The following is a 9,236-nucleotide window of genomic DNA, read 5'->3' as shown; positions in this document are numbered from 1 at the left end:
AGAAAGAGAGAAAGAGGAGACAGGAAGGGAAGAGAAGGAAAGGGAAGAGAAGGGAAGGGAAGGGAAGGAAAAAGATGAATGAAGGCCAAGGTAACCTATAAATTGAAGAGTTATGGTGGACATTTAATGTACAAACCTACCTCCATTCTTGGAGTTTAGACATTTTACCAGGCATGTGCCAATTTTTCATCCTTGCTACCCAAAGCTACTGGGACATTGTAGTCTAAACATTTCCATCTTCTTCAGCTCAGAGGTCCTTTCTTTTCTTCCTTTTCATCTCTCGGTGCTTTTGCACTGGGTTCCAGGAAACTCCTTTGTCAAGAACTTCCAGGTCACTGTATTCCCCTCATTATTCAATCTATTAATTAGTGGTTTCAGAATTTGTCCATCAAGTTGGCAATTTCCAAAACCAAAAAGGTTTCCTTTTCTCAGGAACCTGTTTCTTTTAAAAAATAGATGTCCTCTCAAATTTCCCCACAAATAGAAAGTACAGCTGTTTTACCTTTTTCTTCTGTTTACTGCATTACTTCATCGGCCTCCTGTGTTGGTTCTTTTGTTTGTCGAGTTTGGTGTCTCTCTTTCGGTGCATTGGATTCTTGCATTTTTAGTGTTTGTTGGTTGCCTCTTCATATTTGAAGATGGTGCGGGGAGGGATCTGGACAAAATTGTTGTTTCCTAGAATGTCCTTCCTCAGGCTAAGTGGGAATTCCTGTTGGCTTAGCCATGCATGAAATCTTTGTGCCGGAGAGCCCTATCTACAGTAATTGTGACGTGTGGGCAAGTGAAAGAGGCCTGTGGCCAGGAGGAGCTGGTGGATCTGATTTTCTGAGTAAAGGGTTCTGCTTCCCTGTGGGACGCTTAAGTTACCTGGGGTGCTGCCCTTTTTCTCTGGCCTAGTATGCAGTTTCAGAACTCCATTTAGCTGTTCTTGCGCCTTGACCTCCAGGCAAACATGGAATTCAATGCCAAGTGGTGTTTGGTGGAGGAAGGGTGGAACACAGTCAATCTGCTCACCCTGACACTGTTAATTACCCAGATGTCCTTGGCCTGTGCCCACTCTGCAGCCTCTCACCTAGTGCTGTCCTCCTAGGAAGGTTCAGGGGTTTGGGCCTCCTTTCCCTCCTGCATGGGGCGTGGGTCCCTTGGTCTGTGGGTTTCATTGTCCGTCTGTCCCATGACCTTTAGGTCTTATGCAGATTCTTTCCCTAGTTTTCCATTTCTCAGCTTTCCCTGCTGCTCTGGGACTGCCAGACTATTTCCTTCTTTGATCCACTTGGATTTGGCTGGGGGAGATAAATGAGTGCCCCATCAGCCATCCTGAACCCCGAGCCCCTCCATGTCCCTGGAAAACAGACAGCAAGTGGTCAGGAGACCTGTGTGACCCAGAGCTTCGAGTTCCTGCATCTCTTGGGGGATGTCACCCAGTAGGTTCCTTAAGGGCAGGATTCTTAGTTGGCAAAGAAGTGGCTGAGTGAGCTCAGTCTGCAGCTGGGTCGAGACCGAGGAAGAGAAGGGTCTGAGATCTACCTGCCGCCAGGGCAAAGGCACATGTGTCGGGGAGAGTGGGAAGGGGGGTGGGGGTAATGTAGGCCCCCAGGCTTCTGCCTCTCCAGTTGTCTGTGCAAAAAACGAATCCTAGCGCGCTGTGGCAGGGGTGGCACATCTCTTTGCTCTCACATGCCACTCTGTTCCTTGCTCCATTGCCTGATGATGCAGAGGATAGAAAGGGACTTGGCCCTGGCGTGCTGCCAGTCTGCATGGTGACACACATCCCCTCGCTTATTCAGCAAGCACTGAGTAGGCACCTCCAGTGTGCAGGCAGGGCTCAGGCACTGAAGAGTTTAAGGATACACGTTCCCATCCATAAGGAGCTTATATTTTGACGGAGAGGCAGACGGGAAATAAGCATAAAGCCCTTCCCGGAAACCCCTTCTGAGGAGACAGAAGGTGTGGAACAGTCGTCGCTGTGGAGAATGGTCAAGGCCAGGGCATATTAAACTTCAGTGGGCACACAGATCACTTGGGGCTCTTAGTAAATGCAGATTCTGACTCTGGAGGTCTGGGTTGGGGTCTGAGATTCTGCGTTTCTAAAGAACTCCCAATTGACACTGATGCAGCAGCAAGGGTAGAGGGAAGCCCCAGCTTCCTGCCATGCCCTGATGCTGTCCTGTGGGTGCTGGGGACACCTGTGGGAACCCACCAGGAACAGTTGCCCCCGAGGCCTCTGAAAGAGGCCCTGTCCCAACCCCAGGCCCAGGGGCAGGATGGAGGCTGGCTTCCAGGTCAGCCTGGCCTGCAATTCCCCCACTGCCCTTCATGCTGCTCCAGAGGGAAAGTGCTGGGAGGTGGCTTTGCCTGGACAGGACACAACCCAGCAGCTCTGGACTGGGTCTGGGAAGGCCTCTCTCCAGAATTTTGGGGGTTGGCTCTGTTCCTGGGGGAAGCCTGGTCAGATGAGGTTCTGTGGCCGCCCACACGGCCCTGGGGCTTCAGAGCTTGTAGTAAGGTCCTCGTGAGCACTGAGACCTCTGTATGAAGCTAACACAGGGTGGGTGCCCAGGGACCCTTGGGTGTCTTGGGGGCCAGATGACTCAGCAGCGGGCACTGCTGCCGTCGGGCTTGGCTCCCTCAGGTCACTCAGGGTCAAAGTAAAGGCTCCAGACAACTGGAGAGTCATGCCCCGCTGCCTGTGACAGTGGCTCAGGGCCAGGTCAGACGTGGCCATCCTCGGGACCAGGCTGGGAACTCTCTCCCTAACCAGGGAGCTCTGGGGCTCCTTTCAAGGTGGTGGAGGATGTTCAGCCATGGTTAATAGGCTTACAGGTTAATCCAGCATGTGACCAGGACACGCTCATGCTTCGGCGGGTGGAGGTCAGGATGCTGCCCCCTTACCAAAAAAAGATGCTCTGAAGTTCTGGAACTCTGTGCATGCCATTGAGATCACTACAAGAGCCAGCAAGACTTTGCTAGGACCACGAAGCACTCTACGCAGTCCCTGCCCATCCACCTCTGGGCTGGAGTGCAGTGGCACGATCAGGGCTCACTGCAACCTCCGCTTCCCAGGTGCAAGCGATTCGCCTGTCACAGTCTCCTGAGTAACTGGGACAGGCGAGTGCTACCACACCCAGCTAATATTTTTATTTTTAGTAGAGATGGGGTTTCACCACGTTGGCCAGGCTGGTCTTGAACTCCTGGTCTTAAGTGATCTGCCCTCCTTGGCCTCCCAAAGTGCTGGGATTACAGGTGTGAGCCACTGCGCCTGTTCCCCACCTCTTTAAAATGTGTTGAATTCACATTCTCCTCACCATCTCCACAGTCTGTGCCCAGTTCAGGCCAGGAAAAGCCTCTTCCTGGTTCTCCTCTCTGTAGCCCTGTCTCATCTGAGCCCACCTTACGTTTTCATCCATCCAAGACATTTTCCTAGTAATCAGACACTCTTCCCCCATCTCTCCTGGTCTGGCCTCAGGGCCTTTGCACATGCTGTTCTTGCTCTCAGAACACTCATCCTCACCTCCCCACACCCTCTCAAACCTGTGCTTTCTCTCGGCTCTTTCTTCTCTGTACTTCCTAGTTACGTTTTTGGCCTTTGTCCTGTGGTGTGCTGAGTTGGCTGATACTGCCCCGATGCAGTGGTTTTTACATCTGTCTCCCCACTGGACGCACCTCCTTTCTGGTTCACCCTGGGTCTCCAGGGCCCAGCATGGGGCCTGGAATCTTGTACACCTTTAATACATGTTTGTGGAGCTGACATGATGATGAATTCTTTCACAACCTTCAGATGTGTATCTGTTAGGTGGAAGGAAATTGCTGGGAAACAATTTTCAGAACTAAGTGCATTTGCTGTTGCGCTTGGAGAAGCCATTTAACTTCTCTGAGCCTCACTACCCCACCGGTCACCCACCTGTGCAATTGTTCTAAGCATGACCAGGGGGTGGTGCCAGTGATCAGCAGGGGGCAGGCTTGTCATTGCAGGGCTGCCACTAACCAGCTGTTGCACCTCACAAAAGAGGGTTGGGAACCCCGCCTTAAGTTGGGTCCCCTCCAAAGCCAACATAAAATAAAGATTTGAATGTAAATCATCTATTTGGGAGGCGAACCCATTAGGCACTGGTAGGGGAAGTGAGACAGGGAATGGAAGAAAGTCAGCAAAGGGTGTGGCATCAAGCAAGTTACTGCTGTGAGCAACTTGGGCCAGGGAGCTGGGGTATTGATCCACCAGGTCCCAACAGTCACTGAGTGGAGGCTACCCTGCGGGTGCTAAGTCCTCAACACTAATTCTGTCTTGCTCCCAGTAGACCCTTTGAGTTCCTGAAGCCAGGGAAGTGCTGGAGTACTTGCAGTATGTGGTGCCAGAAGGCACCAGAAAAGAAGGCTTGGGGACCTCTTCCTGGTAAAATGAAAGGAAATAAGCAGAAGCCAAATAGCATAGAATGAACCCCCATCACTGGAGCTCAGGGCAAGTCCAGCCTCAGCTTACCTGCTTTGAGCAGGACCTGCAGGACAGCTCTGTGGGTGGCTATGTAAGTCTACCAGTTTTCAGACACTCTGATTCTTGCAGCCGGTCGAAGTCCAAACGGGCATATGGTGATGGAGACACATGTGAGAATGAGAACAAACCCCTGCCCAAGATCACATTACAGTCTGGACTCATCTGAGGAAATGAAGCCCACAGGTGAGACTGGTTAAAACCTGGTCTCCCGGAAACTGCAAAAAAAAAAAAAAAAAATTAATACACAGAACCTAGCAGTACATTAAAGAAATAATACAATCTGTCCAGCTCTGTGTGTGACTGTGTAACTCTACTTAAACCTATGAAGATGATGAATTATATTAATAGATTTCCTAATACTGAACCATCCTTTCATTCTAGAAGTGAGTAGAGATTTTACCAGAAAAGAAAGGAAACTACAGCCCAATCTCACATGTAAAGATTAAGGAAAACCTCTACATAAAAGACTAATAAATAGGCTGGGCATGGTGGTTCATGCCTATAATCCCAGCACTTTGGGAGGCTGAGGCAGGCGGATCACCCGGCCTCGGCCACCCTGCCTCGGCTTCCCTTTCATCCAATGAAAGGGTGGTTCAGCATTAGGAAATCCATTAATAGAATTCATCATATTCATAAATTTAAGAAGAAAAGCCATAGTGTCAACTCTACAGGTGTTGGAGAGGAAAGTGACAAATCCAACAAGCATTCTGGATTTAAACATCCAACCATGAAACAATTCCTTTATCACCATGGAGTAGAGAGGGCTGTTCTAATGATGACTAAAACCCAAAAATCAAAAAAGAAAATGATAAATTCAATTACAAAAAAAATTATGTGGCCGGGCGCGGTGGCTCAAGCCTGTAATCCCAGCACTTTGGGAGGCCAAGGCGGGTGGATCACGAGGTCAGGAGATCAAGACCATCCTGGCTAACATGGTGAAACCCCGTCTCTACTAAAAATACAAAAAACTAGCCCGGCGAGGTGGCGGGCACCTGTAGTCTCAGCTACTCGGAGGCTGAGGCGGGAGAATGGCGTGAACCCAGGAGGCGGGGCTTGCAGTGAGCCGAGATCAGGCCACTGCACTCCAGCCTGGGCGACACAGCAAGACTCCGTCTCAAAAAAAAAAAAAAAATTCTGTATGCAGAAAAATATCAATAACAACATGAGTTGTTAAAAGACAAAGTGGGCTGGGCACGGTGGCTCACGCCTGTAATCCCAGCACTTTGGGAGGCCAAGGTGGGACGATTGCTTGAGCTCAGGAGTTCGAGACCAACCTAAGCAACATGGCGAAACCCCGTCTCTTCTAAAAATACAAAAATTAGTCAGGTGTGGTCGTGTGTACCTGTAGTCCCAGCTACTTGAGGGGCTGAGGATTGCTTCCCAAGTAGCTGGGAATACAGATATGCACCACCTAGTCCCTCTGTCACAGCAGTGGGAGGATCGCTTGAGCCTGGAAAGTTGAGTCTGCAGTGAGTCCTGAATGCACCACTGCATTCCAGCCAGGATGACAGAGTGAGACTCTGTCAAAAAAAAAAAAAAAATCCAGTCTCCCTAATTTATAAAGGGTTTGTAGATGTTGGTAAGGAAATAACCTACAATTGAAATAGGTAAGGGGTATGAAGAAATAACAGAAAAAGAGAAATACAAATGCATCTCAAATATATTAAAAGGTGCTCAGCCTCACTCATAAGAAAAAAAATGCAAAGTAAAGCTACACTGAGAAATCACTTTTTATCCATGATATTTGGAAAACCCCACAACTGTGACACTGGCTTTCTGAGTTAAGGAGCTGGGGGACAGGATACACGACTATGTCCTTGGGGAGGGCAGTGGGTTGCCTCTCAAAACCACGGCTCACTCACCCTTCAAGGAAGCAATCCCACTTCTGGAATTTTATTCTACAGACATACTGACAAACATTTGAAATAGTATGTATGTAAAGTTATTCATCTGAGCATTTTAAATAATGTTTTAACTTTTTTTTTAGGTTCTAGGGGTACGTGTGAAGATTTGTTACATCGGGGAACTCATGTCGTGGGGTTTGTTGGTACAGGTGATTTCATCACCCAGGTACTAAGTCCAGCGCCCAATAGTTATCTTTCCTCCTCCTCCCCCTCCACTCACCCTCCACCCTCAAGTGGGCCCCAGTGTTGTCTGTGGTTCCCTTCTTTGTATTCATGAGCTCTCATCATTTAGCTCCCACTTATACGTGAGAACATGTGGTATTTGGTTTTCTGTTCCTGCATTAGTTTGCTGAGGATAATGGCCTCTAGCTCGACACATGTTCCCACAAGAGACGTGATCTCGTTCTTTTTTTATGGCTGCATAGTATTCCACGTGTATATGTAGCACAATTTCTTTATCCAATCTACCACAGATGGGCATTTAGATGATTCCGTGTCTTTGTTATTGTGACTAGTGCTGCAATGAACACACATGTGCATATGTCTTTATGGTAGAATGATTTACATTCCTCTAGGTACATGCCCAGTAATGGAATTGCTGGGTTGAATGGTAGTTCTGTTTTTAGCTCTTTGAGGAATCACCACACTGCTTTGCACAATGGGTTGAACTAATTCACACTCCCACCAGCGATTTATAAGCATTCTTTTTTCTTCACAACCTTGCCAGCATCTGTTGTTTTCTGAGGTTTTAATCAATAGCCATTCTGACTGGTGTGAGATGGTTTCTCACTGTGGTTTTGATTTGCATTTCTCTAGTGATCAGTGATATGGAGCTTTTTTTCATAGTTTTAAAAATACTTTTTGAAATATGAAAATTTTGGGGCCAGGCAAGGTGGCTCACGCCTGTAATCCCAGCACTTTGGAAGACTGAGGCAGGTAGATTACCTAAGGTCAGGAGTTTGAGACCAGACTGACCAACATGATGAAATCCCATCTCTACAAAAAATACAAAAATTAGCCAGGCTTGGTGGCAGGCGCATGTAATCCCAGCACTCTGGGAGGCTAAGGCAGAAGAATCACTCCAACCCAGAGGTTACAGTGAGCCGAGATCATGCCATTGTACTCCATCCTAGGGGACAAAGTGAGACTCTGTCTCAAAAAACAAACAAACAAAACAAAAAAAAATCAAAATTTTAGACACAGTCCAAGTGACCACGAATGGGAGGGTGGTTAAATGTGTGATGGTAAATCCATGCAGTGGGTTACCATGCTACTGTGAAATGGGAAGGAGGATGTTCACAAAGCACGAGGAAAGGCGTCCGAGGTACACTGTTGTGGGAAATCAATGCAAAGGGGAAGAGTACCTTTGTGTAAAAGGAGTAAAATCAGAATGTGCGTCTCCCCTCGCTTATATTTTCAGAAAGAAAATCTGGAAGGATGCGCAAGAAACTAAAAATGGTTCCCTGAGGGTGGGTGGAGGTGGGATGGGAGAGAGCCTCTTCACTCTACACATGTTCGTAAGTTTTCTATTTTTGAACGATGTGAATTTACTACCTATTGAACAATTTTAAAACTTTAAGAATGTGTTTGAAGGTACATTATGATTTTTCTGGAAGAATATAACTTGTTGGTGGCAGTTGCCCCAGGCAGTTGGGGATTAGAGGAGAAAAGGACTTTTACTTGCCACTTTACACACTTTGAGATCATTTTGGTTGTTATCGTATACATTAATACTTCTCAGGTATAAATGACTAATTATAATGATTTATGTTGACATATTTCTAAATATGTAGGTGTTTTAAATAAAGGACCTGGGGTCCTTTGAGCAGTGTGATTGTTGGAGTCAGGGAGGAAAAGGGGGCCTTCCTTTCATTCCTCACATGATTCTGTGATTTTTGCAACATGTACACTTTAAGAAAAGACAAGAAAATTGAATTAAGGCAGTCCCTATCATCCTCCCTCCCTGCAAAAAGGCACGTGGGTGAATTTAGGAAGATTTGCAAAAATGAGTTCTTATAAGGCATAATAAGATCTAAGAGCTCTAAGCTGCTGCTGGGCAGTGAATTGAAGAGGAATTCAAAAACGAAGAAAAATGATTTAAGTTTGTAGTGTTATTGGTGGAGGAGGGGTAGTCCCCAAATTTATGTCCCTCAAAGAGGAATTAAAGAACTGAAGAGGTGAGATCTGCTTTTGGCCTTATGTGGCTCATCAATATCTCCTGTTCAGTGAGGTGAGGCCTGTTCTCTGGAGCAGGAGGATAATTTGATATTTTATGGTTAATGTTTCTTTGACTTTCTGATGGATCATTGGGCATCTTTACAAGGGTACAGTGGAAAAAGCAATCAAACTGGAGTCAGGATCTGAGACCCTGGAGAGCCCTGTCCCTACAGCAGTATGAAACTAAGAAAAAGCCTCACCTTCTGCCAACTCCAGATTCTTCCAGGATTTCAGGGAGGAGTCAAACAAGAAATCCCTGTGATTCCAGTTGGATCTGAAATACTGCAGCTTCAACTGGAAAAGAAAAAAAGGAAGAACGATGGGTCTGCTATGATGGTTGTGGTGATGGTGTGATGGTGATGGTGATGATGGTGATGGTGATGGTGGTGGTGATGGTGGTCATGGTGATGGTTGTGACAGTGGTAGTAATGATGGTGGTGGTAATGGTAATGATGATGGTGATGATAGTGATGGTGATGGTGGTGATGATGGTGGTAATGATAGTGATGGTGAGGGTGGTGATGGTGATGATGGTGGTGTTGATGGTGGTGATGATGGTAGTGGTGATGGTGATGGTGATGATGATGGTGATGGTGGTGGTGATGATGATGGTGGTGGTGATGGTG

The sequence above is a fragment of the Colobus angolensis genome, unplaced genomic scaffold, assembly GCF_000951035.1.
Source record: "Colobus angolensis palliatus isolate OR3802 unplaced genomic scaffold, Cang.pa_1.0 Scaffold21, whole genome shotgun sequence".
Lineage (NCBI taxonomy): Eukaryota > Metazoa > Chordata > Mammalia > Primates > Cercopithecidae > Colobus > Colobus angolensis.
The sequence above is the reverse complement of the archived record's forward strand: the minus strand, read 5'-3'. Positions refer to the sequence as shown.